The sequence below is a fragment of the Eptatretus burgeri genome, chromosome 2 (genome assembly GCF_056783735.1).
Source record: "Eptatretus burgeri isolate ZD-2024b chromosome 2, Ebu_testis_v1, whole genome shotgun sequence".
Lineage (NCBI taxonomy): Eukaryota > Metazoa > Chordata > Myxini > Myxiniformes > Myxinidae > Eptatretus > Eptatretus burgeri.
The window spans coordinates 150,106,893-150,122,608 of record NC_140962.1 but is presented as its reverse complement, the minus strand read 5'-3'; the positions used below and the strand labels follow the sequence as shown (position 1 = coordinate 150,122,608).

General features: G+C 46.3%; 1 protein-coding gene and 1 pseudogene across 4 annotated transcripts in view; one reads left to right on the top strand and one right to left on the bottom strand.

The window, feature by feature from the left end:
- Positions 1 to 15,716, bottom strand: part of LOC147033531 (E3 ubiquitin/ISG15 ligase TRIM25-like) — a 472,162-nt gene that overhangs the window by 318,699 nt on the left and 137,747 nt on the right. The gene's annotated exons all lie outside the window — the stretch shown is intronic.
- On the top strand, positions 13,649 to 15,294 carry LOC147033533 (uncharacterized; annotated as a pseudogene).

The following is a 15,716-nucleotide window of genomic DNA, read 5'->3' as shown; positions in this document are numbered from 1 at the left end:
AAAAAAAAATCTGAAAACACACTCCGTGGGAGTACCTCCTGTGCAGCTTCCCTTCGCAGGGCAGCTCAACGGATGACGGGATTGGGGAAAAGTTTTCGGGACCCCAAATCTTTGATGAAAGGAGGGAAACCACGGGTGAACCTCCCTGGGTCAGATTGCGGGAGAGTGTGTCGGAGTGGTGCTGAGGTGTCGTCCACCAGACGGCGGTCTCCTTGGGTTAACCTGAGGCGGTCCCTTCGGGTGGGTGACTGGAAAGTCCCATCCCGAAGAGAGTATGATCACCTGTCTCAGTGATCATCTGAGCTCAAGCGTTTGGACATCGGTATTGCAGCACGCTCTAAGGTTCGGAGACCGAATTGCGGCGAAATAATGGTGGGTTGTTACACCTACTATTGGTCCGGTTGCTCTGATGGTTACCAGACTCAAGGAGTTGCTGTTGCTGTGTTAAATAAGCTGACCCCAATGATAATTGAGGTTACACCGGTCAACGAGCGTATTACGAGACGAAGGATTCGTCGCTCCTGAGGTGTCATTTCCCTGGTCTCTGTCGATGCTCCGACTGAGGTGAGTGACCTCACCGTGAAGGACACATTCTATGCCACGATCGGGTCTGTGGTTGATCATTGCCCCAGACGAGATACACTTCTAGTCTTGGGGGATTTCAATGCATCGACTGGAACTGATAGAGATGGTTATGAGACGTGTGTTGGTCCCCATGGGTCAGGAACTATGAAGCAGAATCGCACGAAGCTCCTTGACTCTGCAAGAAGTCATGGACTTAGGATGGCCGGTTCATGGTTTCAGCGCCCACAAGCTCATCGCTGGACTTGGTATTCCAACGCTGGCGGTGTGGCAAAGGAGATTGAACATGTCCTCGTTGACGGTCACTGGAGGATGATCCAGAACTGCAGGGTCCACCGGAGTGCTCAGTTCCTCAATACTCACCACCGGCTTGTTGTAGCAACTCCAAAGCTGCAACTTGAATCCTGGAGAATGGTTCCATCCCAGCTTCAAATGGATGTTGGCAAGCTCAAGGATGACAGAGTCGTTGAGGACTTTGCGAACAGGCTGAGTGGCCATTTGGGGTGTCTTGGTGCTTTGGGGGGGGGTCCTGAAGAGTTATGGATTACCTTCAAGACCACCGTCCTTGATGTTGCTGGTGGATGTCTTGGAACTCACCACAGGGTAAAGAAGAATTTTGTCTCTCAAGGGACACTGGATACCATTGACCAGTCGCAGGGCCAGGCTGAATGGCAGAGCTGAGCTGTTCAGGGAGGTGAGGCGTAAAACTGTACGTGCACTGAGGGTGGACAAGGAGGCCTATGTGCGAGGAATCTGTGAGGGGGTAGAGCATCACCTGTGGACAGGTGATTCTCGTCCCGCTTACAGGGGAATTCGCACATTGCGTTCATCCAAGCCCATCCCTCGGAGAACTGCAGTTAGAGCAGAGAGTGGTAGGCTCTTAACAGAGGAGTCTGAAGTGAAGGCCCGCTGGGCCGGTTACTTTGAGCGGTTGTACCAGGCTGATCCACTAGCTATCGAGTTGGACTTCAATGGTGTGAGAATCCCTGTTGCTGACCCTACAATCAATTGTGGTCCACCTTCGCTTGTGGAAACACGGGTTGCGCTGAACCGGTTGAAACAGGGTAAAGCTCCAGGGACCTGTGGCATCCATGCTGAACTTCAAGGCTGGTGGAAAAATTCTGCACTCATGTCGTTGCATGCAGTTTTGTGCTCTGCCTGGAACACAGGCATCATCCCAACTGATTGGAGGAGGGGCCTTGTTGTCCCTTGCTGGAAAGGGAAGGGTGATCGCCAAGATGCAACAACTACCGAGGGGTGACGCTGCTCTCAGTGCCGGGCAAGGTCTTTGCTCAGATAATTCTTGATAGGGTTCGCCACCATCTGCTTGAGCACCAGTATCCAGAGCAGTCAGGCTTTACACCAAAGAGGTCAACGATTGACCGTGTCCTTGCTCTTCGTGTCCTCATCGAATGCGGACGAGAGTTTCAGCAGGGGCTGCTTGCAGCCATTGTTGATCTCTGCAAAGCGCTCGATTCAGTAAATCGGGATGCCCTCTGGAGGATTCTTGGGCTTCGTGGGGTGCCACCAAAGCTGATCGATCTGATGTCTGAACTCTACTCTGGTACTGAGAGTGCTGTGAAGTGTGGTGGTACCATCTCTGACTTATTTCCAGTTGTTACTGGAGTTCGTCAGGGGTGTGCACTGGCCCCCACACTTGTATGGACTGGATTTTCGGGAGGATGTCGGAAAGATCAAGCTGCAGTGCATCGTTTGGGAATGTCAAGATCTCTGACCTTGATTTTGCAGATGATGCAGTCATCTTTGCGGAGACTTTAGATATCCTTTTGGGGGCCCTCGAGGTGAGAATGAGGAGTCGGAGCCGTTGGGATTACGGGTTTCTTGGGTGAAAACTAAGATCCAGGCTTTCAATGACATCTTGGATGCTGCTGTCCTGTCTGTGCCTGTTTGTGGTGAGGATGTTGAGGTCGTGGAGAGATTCACTTCCCTTGGCAGTGATATTCATGTCTCTGCTGGCAGAGTCAGAGGTCAATAGACGTCTGGGGCGGGCCTGGGGGAGTCATGGATTCACTGGATCATGGGGTGTGGCGCTGCCGGTGCCTGAGCGGGAGGACGAAAGTCTGAGTCTTCAGGTCCTTGACGCTTCCAGTCTTGGACTCTGACCAAGGATCTGAGATGGAGATGGAGACTTAATTCCTTTGGTACCAAGTCTCTTCCGAGAATCGTTGGCTATCGCTGGTCAGATTTTGTGTTCAACGAACGGTTGCTGAGAGACTCGGATGAGATTTGTTTCCCGCATGGTCCGTGAGCGTCAGTTGCGGCTGTATTGACATGTGGCTCGTTTTCCTGACGCTGATCCTGCTTACCAGATTCTCTCAGCGAGGGAGTCTCATGAGTGGAGGAGGCCAATGGGCCGACCACGTGCCTCATGGTTGCAGCAGGTTGACCAGCATCTCAAGGAGATGGGGATGGGCCTGGCATCTGCCTGGGGGATGGCCAGACGGAGGCCCCTGGAGTACCACGGAAAGTGGACGCAGCGACGCGCTGTTCTGGCACAGGCTGCCATACCTGACCTGAGATAGTTTTGCATTAATCTGGTTCCGTTTTGTTTTTCTACTTTATGCAACCATTTACTTGCTGTTTGAGGCAAAGCTTGTGCATAGGCATGTTGTTGCATGCACAAATGTAATCTAAAATACAGAAAAGAATGGCTGTCAATTCAAAATTTTCACAACGATCGATTATTTTGATGTTACATTTTCATAACATGCATTGAACATGTACCATCAACAATGAACATGGCCGACATCTCGGTAAACACATGCATGGGGCTCCATGTCGTTAGCAATGTTCGTAGTTGTAATTTTATTTTGTGTGCTATATCTATCAAAAATTCCAGGTGTGTGTGTGTGTGTGTGTGTGTGTGTGTGTGTGTGTGTGTGTGTGTGTGTGTGTGTGTGTGTGTGTGTGTGTGTGTGTGTGTGTGTGTGCGTGTGTGTGTGTGTGTGTGTGTGTGTGTGTGTGTGTGACCGCTGTTTCGATCTAATTGAAACTTGCCAGGTATATTGCTGGGGACCTGAGGATGTGCCTTTTCAAGGTTTGATATTAAACGGACAAGTACTTCCCAAGTTAGGGCCATTTATTTACAAACCAATGACAGGAACCATTGCTGCGGCCATTTTTTATCAACCAATGACAGGAAGCGTTGCTGCGTAGCCGTGGTCGATGGGGAAGAGAAACTCAGCCGCGTTCGCCATTACGGGTTTTTAATCTTCTCTTTTTCCTTGAGAAAAGGCAAAATACGTTGGCGCTCATTGAATAATTGGCCATTAAAAGCCTCCGTATTCTTGCGTTGGACGAGGAAACAAAGAAGCACCATTTCCTCAGAGATGTTGTTCATGAAGAGGTGTTCACGAGATAAAGGTGTGTACAATGTACATGGAGACGATTTTTATTATTATTTATTGAAGAAAAATTGTTCCGAAAATAATTTATCAAAAAAAGTGCACAACTTTTATTTGTTTCCAATTGTCAAAATGCTTTGGCCTTTGGAAGTGTTAAGGAATTCAGCACCACTCAACCTGCTTGCCAACAAAATACATCTCATTTTGGTGGTAAAAACGATTCCCAACGATGGGTTTCCTTACTCATTGCTCTGCAGTCTGCATTCAACCCCTTCATTTGTCATCTCATTGACCTCATTTCTTCTATCTATAATTCCAGCAGTGCGTGTGTCTGTGTGACCGCTGTTTCCCGACAACCACTGGTCCGATATAATTGAAACTTGCCAGCTATATTGCTGGGGACCTGAGTATGTGCCTTTTCAAGATTTGATATTAATCGGACAAGTGATTCCCAAGTTATGGCCATTTATTTACCAACCAATGGCAGGACACGTGCTGCGTAGGCGTGGCCGATGCGCCATTTAGTTAATCACAGGACACGTTGCTGCGTGGGCGTGGCTGCGTAGGCCAGTGCACGGCCGGCCAACGATGACGTCACGTGCCGTGCTGGTTACGATGGGGATCAATCGGTGCCTTCGTTACAGTGGGGTAGGAGTGCCAATGGTAAATGGCAGCGAATGTCATGGCAAGTAAAGACAGGGAGGAAAACTTGATTTTAATTAATCTGTGTGCAAGTATCACAGCAGTTGTGACTTCAATGCAAGCGATAATTCGTGGAATGATGTGAACAGTCCGTACGGGCACGCTCTACTTTTGGATAGTGATGACTTACTGTATTCTAATAATTTCTCGATTTCTTATCCGCATTTATAGATAAACACAATGCCCCAATCCAGTCGTCGTTTATCAGAGCGAAGGAATGGCCTATGTGGTTGTTTTGCATGTACGGCCACGCACATATGGGCACGCGAGAGCGAAGGAACGGCCTGTGTGTTTGTTGTTTCTGGCACGCGGTTTTAAAGTATGTATATATATATATATATATATATATATATATATATATATATATATATATATATATATATATATATATATATATATATATATATATATATATATATATACACACATTTTTTTTTTTTTGCACGTACAGGCACGTGAAAGCGAAGGAACGGCTTGTGTGGTTGTTTCTGGCACACGGTTTGAGTTTATTTTGCGGGGGGGTGGGGGGGAGCGTTTGCATTTGCATATCCGGCCAGGCATCTACGGGCATGCACTAGTATATATAAATATTGTTACCAATTCGATCATACACAACATTCAGGTTCCTTTCGTCAGTTATGTCGATAAGTGCTTGTTCCCGAAATAGCTCACCTTCCATTGTTTAATGAGCAGAAATCGATAAAGTGCGCTGCGAGATTCAATTTCATAGGAAGGAAGCGATCATAACACAATGGAGACGCCCTCCCCCTCTTCTGCGAAGAGGAGGAAGAGCCCTCCTGTCCCGTGATTCCGTAAACAACTCCATCCCACCTGTGGTTGAGTGGGGGATGGAGCACGAGGGCATGAGTCATGAGTCATGCCGGGAGCGGGGGAAGGGCGGAAGAGGATAAGGAAGAGATCCTCTAGTTGGTTCGTGGATCGCGGGTTCGTAGATCTCGGGAAGGATCGCGGCTCACGGCGATTGGATCCAGCTCACTCTCGCTGGAGCCCGGGTCCGAACAACTTGACCACACCAAGTGGAGAGGTTCGAGATAGGTCCTGGGTTTCAGCTCACCTGTCTTCTGAGCTGGAGCCCGTTAAAGGCCTCAGCTACCATTTCTTGGGTGTGTGTGTGCGTGTGCGTGTGCGTACGTAGGCCCGTGTCTACTAAGTAGTAAAAACTGTTAAGTGATTGTGTAGAATGGTTGTAGTTCTCCTGTCATGCATGTTGGCCTTGTACAATTGCATACGTGCATGCCTGCATACGTACTTTATTACAATATTATTACAATACGCGTCCTTTCCCTCCATTGAACCGCCGTATTGCATTCGGAATAAAGTTGGTTTTTAAATCGCCGATAATAGAATCTGGTCCAACGGGACCTCGTGATAATACCCCGATCGGTTATCCCAAAACGAAGTGAGCTGCTTAAGCGGCTCATTTCAAGCGGGCCCCGTTGAGGTACAGTCTCTCAGTAGTCTGCCCCCGCGATTAATTAGGCATATCGACAATTGACCCTGAAGCGCGGGTCGAGTGTTGACTTGGCTGTGGTGTGCTCAAAAACACACCCGGAGCAGGATTCCAGCATTTGATCCGGAAGGCTGAGACTTGATTGTCCGTTCGGTGGGCGAGAGAGGCTGCCATTGGCAAGAAGCAGTCGTCCGCACGCCGGCAGGCAGAAATCTACAACAATAAATATTATATATATATATATATATATATATATATATATATATATATATATATATATGCCCAGAAAAAAAAATACTGGAAAAAGGGACAATATGAAAAGGTCATCACCACTGCACCTACGAGTGTGAATGTCCTGATGAAGACAGACAGATGTCCCAACCCATCAGTGCTGCATTGGCTGAAAAGCCTGTGAAAAGGTATGTAAACAAAAAGTTACACAAAGCACAACATTGCAAAGATCCGGCACTTTGTGGAGTCAATGAAACTGCTCGGCAAGTCCCAATTGAGGAGCCTCCAAAAAAAAAAAAATAATAATAATAATAATAATAACTTTCCCCAAATTCAGCTGCCTGCATCCAAAGTAGTTTTCATAAAGGTGATGCAATATTTTTTTTATAATGGAGGTAAACAAGATGTTGCTAACAGCTGTGTTTCAATATTGTTTGACAAAATTAAAAATGCTTCCTCTTGAGCAACGACTGATACAGACTTGTTCTTCAGATTGGTAATGAATTGTATGGATTGGTGCGAAGGTCTTTAACACAATAATCTGCTGCTTTTGTCCGAATTTCCACACAAAGATTTTGATCACTCTTGGAGACTCTCTCGTTGGATTTTTATCCGGTAGTAGAGATAATACCGGTGGTTTACAGTGTCTGACAACTCCAACACTGTTCAGTGCCTGCTTCATTACGTTCGGAGCTTCAACTTTTGCAGTTATAAAATAAAATCTGTTTTGTGTTTTTGATTCTTGTTCGAGGTCGGGACGGAACTGAAGTTCTTAATTGAAGATCTGTACTCAAGTACAGAAGCGTCACGGAGGTGTATGAACAACGTCTGAAGCTCGCAGCATCCATGAATCTGAGATGAGGGAACTCAGTTTGAAGTCACTGATGTGAATGTAAATATTATGAATGAACAGAGTGTAGCTCATCAAACAGTTGCACACACTGACATAATGACGCAGAGGTTGTTCTGCACGCCAGCCACGCATGGTATCCCTCATATCCATTCGGTCCAGACTTGCACAAGTGCCGTATTCAACACAAAAGATTGAGAGAGAGCAGCAAATCCTCCCCATTCGCAGATTTCTTCAATAAGCACAGCTGGATCAGTTATGGCAGGTGTCTCAAATAAACAGAAGAGTATGTATACAGATAGAACAGTATCAAGTAGGAGATGCAAAGGGAGAGGTCAACAAAAGCAGCACTTTCAAGAAGTTAGGCAAACGAGGGCAAAAACGAAAGCCATGACAGAAAATGGTGCTGATGTTCAGATCCAAACAAAGGAAAATCTGATCTGCAGAAAAAGATACAAACATGAAGATTACAGGCAAAAAATAAAAAAAATTAAAAAGTAACGTAGTAAAACATTACAAGTACAATGAAACCCATATAGAAAGTGAAAAATCAAGGCACTGCAAAGTATCAACAGGATAAAAACAGAGCAGCTGAGAGAGAGAACGGAGTAAAAATCAGTATGCACAGAGTTATAAACAGAGCAGCTATGTATGAGAGAACGGAGTTGGAAAAAAAAAAAAAAAAAAAAAAATCAGTCTGCACAGGACACTCAAGATAGAGCAGCTGTAAGAATATGGGATGAACCAGGATGTACATGATTATAAACAGAGCAGCTGTGAAAGCTCGATGTATGCTTACGTACAAAGAGCGAGTTGCATGGAGAGAATATAAAAATAAATATACCATCAGAGATGGAGAATCCCCCGCCATTGAATGAAAAAGGTCATACATATTCCAGATAATGAGGGAGGTGAATTGGAAACAAGACACCATTTGGTCATCTCGAAAAAGTTCCACAGGAGTGAGGAACGTAGTAACCAAAAATAATTGAAATCAGACAAGCGATTTTCCATTTATTACAAAAAAAACATTTTTTTCAAGATGGCCGCCCCAGTCGGCCATGCACAAAATCAATAGGGTTCTTCCTTTTCAGGTGGTTCATGTGTGACGCAAATTTCAAATTGATATGGCGAACAGTTTGAGTTATCGCACTCACTGGTATAAATGTTGACGCCCGGACGGACGGACAGACAGCCGGACGCCCTGGGTGACAACAATATCCCTCTTCCACCACACGGTGGGGGATAAAAATTAGTGATGTTCGGTGAGAGAAAAAGAAAGAAAGGGGAGATACTTGGGTAAAGCTGCTTTCTTGGAAATGATAACTCACGGACCAGAGTACGTCGGTTCATCCGGCAAAAGACTATTTTTTGATGATCAAGTTATATCTTGCAGGAAAGAATCTTACACACAAAGGTTTAGTAAAGGCAAAAGCTGAAAAGTATATTCAAGAAATATGTGAACAAATGCTCAGAGTTGTCATTTTCCATGTACTGTATGTTGGTAAATAGTCAGGCATCAAAACTGCGGATTTGTTTAACATGTCACCAAAAAACCATGTCTGGTAAAATGATTGTTTGCAGCAGCTTCAGCTATCTCCACGTAGAGCCCATTCCTGAGGAATTAAAGTGTCAACTCGCTGGAGCAACATCTCTGACCACCTTACATATTCCATTTGCATAAATGACTGCACTTCCCCAAAGGTGGACAACAGGGTGTCCACAGACCTGTAATGTGTTCCTTCCAATGAAGAGGAAACCATTACTGTTTTACCAAGATGTGGATCAGATCAAATTATCGGGAATAAACTGAAGGTTATAAAGAGTACCAATTCGAGAACAAAGCTCACATCAAAAATGCTCTCAACTATCTGGTGAAAAAGAAATGGAGTGTTGGTGTTGCTTTCAACAATGAATGGGAAAATGCTTTGCCAACTGTTTTAAGACAAAACGAAGAAGAAATTGGTGATTATGAAACCAGTGAAGCATCCCAAAGACAGACTGATAATACTGATCACAAAATGTTCTTTGGGCAGGAAGTAGTTAGGTCAAGCACCTCAATTCCATGATCATTCTCTGGCTGGTAAGGTTTGACTTCTATTGATCTTTTATAAAAAAAAAAAAAATTAAGCCCCCCATGACCCTCCCAAAAATCCTGACATTTTTTGCCAGAGGCCAAAATCCAAGATGGCTGGTGGCACCATCTTGAAAAATTAAGTTTTGAATCAGAGCACCAAGAATAATGGACAAAGATACTTTTTCTGGTTAGTCGACCAGGAGGATTCCGAATGTGACATTGGTTTAACGTTACATCATTTTGACACAGAAATCCAAGATGGACACCATCAAGTAGAGGAAAAACGGAACTTTTGAACGGGAGCACCGAGGATCATGAATCAACACATTATTTCTGCTAAATCTACAGGGTGGGCCAAAAGTAGCCATACATAGGGTTTTCAACACATTCTTTTATATGTTTGAGATACCCTTGAAAGATGCGTTTGTCAAGAGAAGAACGATTTGAGGTCACACTGATGGCCGGGTCAGGAAGCAGTCGCAAGGTTGCAATGGAATTCAACAGAAAACATGGAAAGAACATCATACACGACACTGCGGCAAAAATTAGAAAGTTCCAAAAAACTGGAAGTGTTGTCGATCAACAGAAAAATGGTCGAAGACGTACAGCCACAGATGAAGGTACAACGGACAGGATACAAGCAGCGCTCACACGGAGTCCCCGAAAAAGTACACGACGGTTGGCTGCAGAAAGCGGCGTCAGATCGAGTATCAGGCGCATTTTAAAAGCAAACAAATGGCATCCATACAAATTGCATATGGCGCAGCATATTAGTGAAGACGACCCGGATGGAATTTTGTGAATGGGCATTAAACAAATTGAACGATGACAAACTTCATCTGGGATCTTGTTTACCAATGAAGCCAATTTTTACGTCAATGGAGAGGTTAATCGGCAAAACTTGCGTTATTGGAGTAATGCCTGCCTGCACTGGATGAATCCGACAAAGATGCAAGGTACCGGAAAACTGATGGTGTGGGCTGGGATATGGGGTGACAAAATTATTGGACCATTTTACATCAGCAGAAATCTTTATGCGGAAATGGATCTTCACATGTTGCAAGAAACTATCATGCCATCCCTGCTAAACGAGGACGGCGACTTTCCAGTTCACTTCCAGCATGATGGGGCACCACCTCATTATGGCATTTCCATGCGTCAGTGGTTGGATCAGCAGTTTCCAGTTTCCTTAATTGGTTGGCATGGTCCTGTGGAGTGGCCTCCCAGATCCCCAGATCTCACCCCCTTGAATGGTATCTTTGAGGGAACTTGGAGGCCATGGTGTATCAGGAAAAGATGTGAGACATAAATCATCTCCAGGAACGTATTCAGAATGCCTTTACAATCATAACACCAGATGTGCTCGTGCGTGTTCATCAAGAGTGGGGGAGACGTATTTGAATCCGTTTTGAAAATCATGGCAACCATGCAGAGCATATTTTATGAATAAAAACGGGTTTTCATAAAAGTGTTTATTTCCCCCATGTATGGCTACTTTTGGCCCACCCTGTATAATTGTCATGGAATTGAGGTCCTGCTTCGTGAATTTTTTTTTTTGTGTGCGTAATTTCATATCACACACATTATTCATGGACTGATTCATGTCTTTTCAGGGAATGCACGAGTGTACAAGACGCCACTGAGAAGCACAGTATTGAGAAGATAGCTGTCAAGACAAGGTCCACCATTCCGTGTGTCCTCCAGTGTGGCAGGCTTTGCAATGAAGCCAACAATGCCATAGTCTCCATTGAGAGTTGGGAAAAATCAAGAAAAAGGCCGTTGTGGAGTGGTCTTGACAAGTTCGGAGACGTCGAATCAACGGTCGATTGGGATAATGGTGCCGGCATAGAATGTGTCCATAAATTATGTAAGTTGACCAGATGGAATGCCAAGAAACTGGAACAGGCAAAGACAAAACATAAAAAAAACGAGAGGGCGAGGAATGCCAATCTCCGTCTTCAATGTCTGAGGCTTTCCCCTCATCTGCCGCTCCACCTGCCAAGCGTCTGCGATCGAGTCTATAAGAGCTGATACATGAAAAAAAAAAGTGTGGTGCTGCAAACCAGTCAGCCAAGCACCCTGAATCAAAGCTGTTCCTGATATCGTATGATCATGCAGGGGCAGCTTTCAAGAGCCACACGGTGGCCCTCGAAGATCAGAAAATGCGAGACAGAATCAACTGTGATCGATTATGCAGCTGATGAACCCGACGGGATTGAGATCAGACATCACAACAAATGCTGGTTGAAATATGTGCGTAGTTACGAGAAAATGAGTGAAGATGACAAACTCCCACGCATGCACAATGTCAATCTTCGTGAGGCTCAAACTATCTTCTTTGAACACATCAGAACAGTTATCTTTGACGAAGATGAGCGAAGGTCACTGCAGAGTCTCCTCAAAGACTGCAGCTCCATCATATCTCGCTATAGCTTCCCAACATCCAGTTTCAAATCATTCTTTAAAGATATCCTGACCCGGGAGTTTGAGGGCAAGATCGGCTTCCACTCCCACCCTCAGAGGAACCAGAGCGTCCTTGTCGATGACACGTCTGGGGGTGGTTCACATGTCAAAGCAGTGCTCTCCGCCATTGGTGTCAGCAGTGAGCAACATCGCCGAGCAGTTCACGGATGATGTCAATTCAATCAAACTCAACCTGTGGCTGCCAAGAGTCGAGGAGCTTGGAGGAGGAAAAGCTCTCGCCTCTCCTTGTCCAGCTGCGATCTGCTTTGCAAGGGAAGGGGATAGATCTGTCTTCTTGCACATTCTCTCTCACCTCCCTCACCACATGACAAAGTGACCCAGCACGACCGCCATCAATGCCACCCTTCACGGGAAGACTCGCAGCGAGGAGCTTGTTAACTCTTACTACAAGCTGGGCATGGGGGATCAGCTTCCAGAATGAGCTTCTCCTGCATGGCCTCTATCTGTCCTGACAAGATCACAGAGGGAGAAGCAAGCATCAGTACCATTGACAATGACGACTTTACCAACAACACCTTGACAGGAGGGGGTACTGCACATCGCTGTAACTGGATGTTTCTGCAGCATGTAGAACGTCTTGTGCAAGAGTATGAAGCAAACATCCATGATGAGCAAGTGCGCATCAAAGACACCAAGACTGTCACATGCACTTACTGAGAAGGCGTCTGAGATGCAGGTTTTAACGCCGTATCAGACCAGCAAACGCGGGTCATCTCCCATCCGACCTAAGCCCACTACGTTCGTCAAGTACAGAGCATCAGTGCAAGCAGAGCATTATTCATGCCCTTGCTCGTGCGGACGTGAATGGTGACCACCCTGATGCAGCAAAGCAGACTATTGCTTCCAACAACGAGTTTCATGTTGGCAAGAATGTGGAGCAGGGGAAGAGCAAGGCTTATTTTCATTCGCCTAACAAGTCAGTTGTGAATGACATGGAAAAGCAGTCTACCATCATCGCCATGAAGCGAATGCCCTTCACCTTCTTCGTGGGAGATCATCCCATGCAAGTCCTCATCACCCTGCTCAAGGCTGAGAACCCAAACAAATACCGTGGCATTGTGCCCTTTCTCGGTCCCTTCCATACAGTGCGTGATGAGCGTTATCTACAAGCCCTTTAAAAGGGGAGTGAGCTTGGAGATGCACTTGTGGTGGGAGGTGTCATTGCCGAGGGCTCCGTCGATCGTGTGCTGAAAGACTAGCATTACAAGAGGGAGCTGCGTTGCTTGAGGCTCATGTATGAGGCACTCATGAGTCAGCTGGTGCACAAGAGGCTCACGCCCCACCTGGCTGATGACACTAGGGTGAACCACGAGATTCTGAGAGGTAAAATTCTCCCAAGAATCCCACGCTGCTGCACATGCGGAACTGGAGGAGGATGCTGACCTCGACAGCCTCATCACCAACTTATTCACCCATATGGAGGCCAGTGACATGGCAGACGACTGGAGGGACTTCCTGTCCATGACGGACGCATTCATGCAGAATGTGCACGCAGTCCATGTAACTGGGCCGACTCAATTACCTCTTTGCACGCCATGGATGGAAGCGCAAGACAATCGGTACAGGAGGTGGCTATCTGATTTCTGCACGATGCCGACAGCTCTCCCTGCTGATCAGGTCACCTTTATTCGTACCGACTTCACTCAGTCCATCACAGGCAACCCCAACTCCAACATGGCCTGGGACATGTGGATCGAATGCACCATGAACAAGGGCAGCAAAATGAAGTCTGGCTGGCTCTCCATCCTCCAGAATGAGAAGCAGCTGCTGGTGCACTCCACAAATGTGAACAATGTGGCATGGATCTGGGCAGCTCAATGCCCTGGCCAACTGGCAAAAAAAAGCCAAGAGGAAGCACATGGAATGTGGTCCAAAACGGATGCGAGATGAGCCGTGCGTGCTGGACCTGGTCGCATGCACGAGTTGGACTCCTTTCCGTCCAACCCATCCTCCACACCCTAGTCAGCCAGCCAAGCCTGCCTCTGATGAGCTTGTTGCGGACTTCAACTCAGCCCGTGCTGCGGGGGTTGGAAAAGTTGGCCAGCTTCTTGCAAGAGCAGGTCTTCAGTAAGAATACCTCCCTCCATGCACCCATCCCTCCGAACAAACGCTTGCCGTTTGCCAAGATGCCAGACACGGAGAAGCCCGGGGAGAAACTCAATGTGAGAGCAGCTGAAATTGGGCAGAGCGCTCTCAAGGCAGTGATCGACCTGGTTGAGGTCTGTCAACTTGTGGACCTGACCGAGTTGATGGAACATCTTGTTGTCGAGGAGTGTATGGCCCCATTTTACTCCAACAGCACATACAGGAAGAGAGAAGAGCAAGCTCATCCAGTCTCTGCAATCTGTAGATCTGCAGGAACCTTACACCGCTCTCATCGACATGGGCATGATCTGGAAGATGGCAACTCCATCAGCAGAAGATCAACAGATGCAATATGGCACCCCATGCAAGTGGTCGGACTACGTCCACAAAGTGTCAATCGTCCTTGCCCACCATGGTGATGCTGAACTTATCTGTGTGAACGACCCACCATACTCAGCAAAAGATAATGAGCAAGACCTGCGGGTACAGGGTAAGGCACATATCCCCCAGGACTGCATGAAATTGGGCGACCTCTTCCCTTCTGCCCAAGTGTTCAAAACGCTGCTGTGTGGTGGCAACAAGGGGCAGCTGCAAAAAATTGATACGAGACGACCTGACAGGCCTTGCAGAGAGTGTTGATGCAGAGATTGTCTCCTCCGTTGGCTCCCACAGCACAAAGTTGTCAACCCCAACAACCAATGGAGAACTACAGCCTTAACCAGTCTGAGGCTGACACTGTCCTCTTTTCCGCTTACGCAGCTCTGCACGAGTCAGGCTGCACTGGACCTGTTGTCATTGATCCCGCTGCCGATGTCACAGCAGCTATCATTTTGTGGCACCTGCCAGGAATGCTGTATCAATAGGAAGCAGAAGACTGTCTAATGCCGTGGCCTGGTGACTGACGAGATGGCAGACTGAATTGTGCAGCTGCACTGTATGACAAGCTGTGATGCAAACTCTGGCTTCTCCAGCAAGGGTAAGAAGTCTGTGTATGACCGGGTGGCGAAGAGCCCCGTGGCCCGACGGCAGCTCTCACGGTGCAGATATAGCGTTGACCTTGAGGAGCTCTTCCAGTTCACACGACATGTCATCCATGGCGACAAAAAGTGTGGCACCATGGCTGAGGCCCATGCAACGAAGTGGAAGACACTGAAGAGCAAATCATTCATCAGTCTCCCTCCAGATGCAGATAGCCTACGCCAACACTGCCTTCATGCAACCTACTTGGCATATCTTGTCCGCCACCCCTGCAAGAAGCACCAACCTTCACTACTAAATAATGGTGGCAGCTGGTGGGTGGTCGCTGTCTCTCTGTCCGCCACATCTACCTTCACCAGGACCAGCAAAAGAGTGTGAGGACGATGATAGCAAGGAGGGGGATGAGGAGGAAGATGTACAGAGGGAAGATTCATCATCGAGTGAGGCAGAACGCTCTGATTCGGAGTGATTATATCACTCAAGTCCATATTGAATCATCAGTTACAATGTCATAATGTAAAGTATGACAAAAGCATAATTGGTGACTTCTAAATGTGTATTTTTTTTTTTTGAATTTTTTTCTCAAATGTGTTTTTGTGTTGTGGTATCATTTGTCGACAGAAAATGGCCAAAAAGTACCATTTTCAGGGTGAAATGATTTTGTAGACAAGTTTTATGTCGTTTCATTTGCAAATAGTTCAAGTTACAGCTATTAAAAAAGAGCATATTTTGAAGTGAAATGAGTTGACTTGTCCTGTATTCATCAAATATATATATATATATATATATATATATATATATATATATATATATATATATATATATATAAAATTCATCAGTTTACTTGACTGCAAGAGATCCTTATGGAGGTAGTTGCTTTAAGTACAAAAG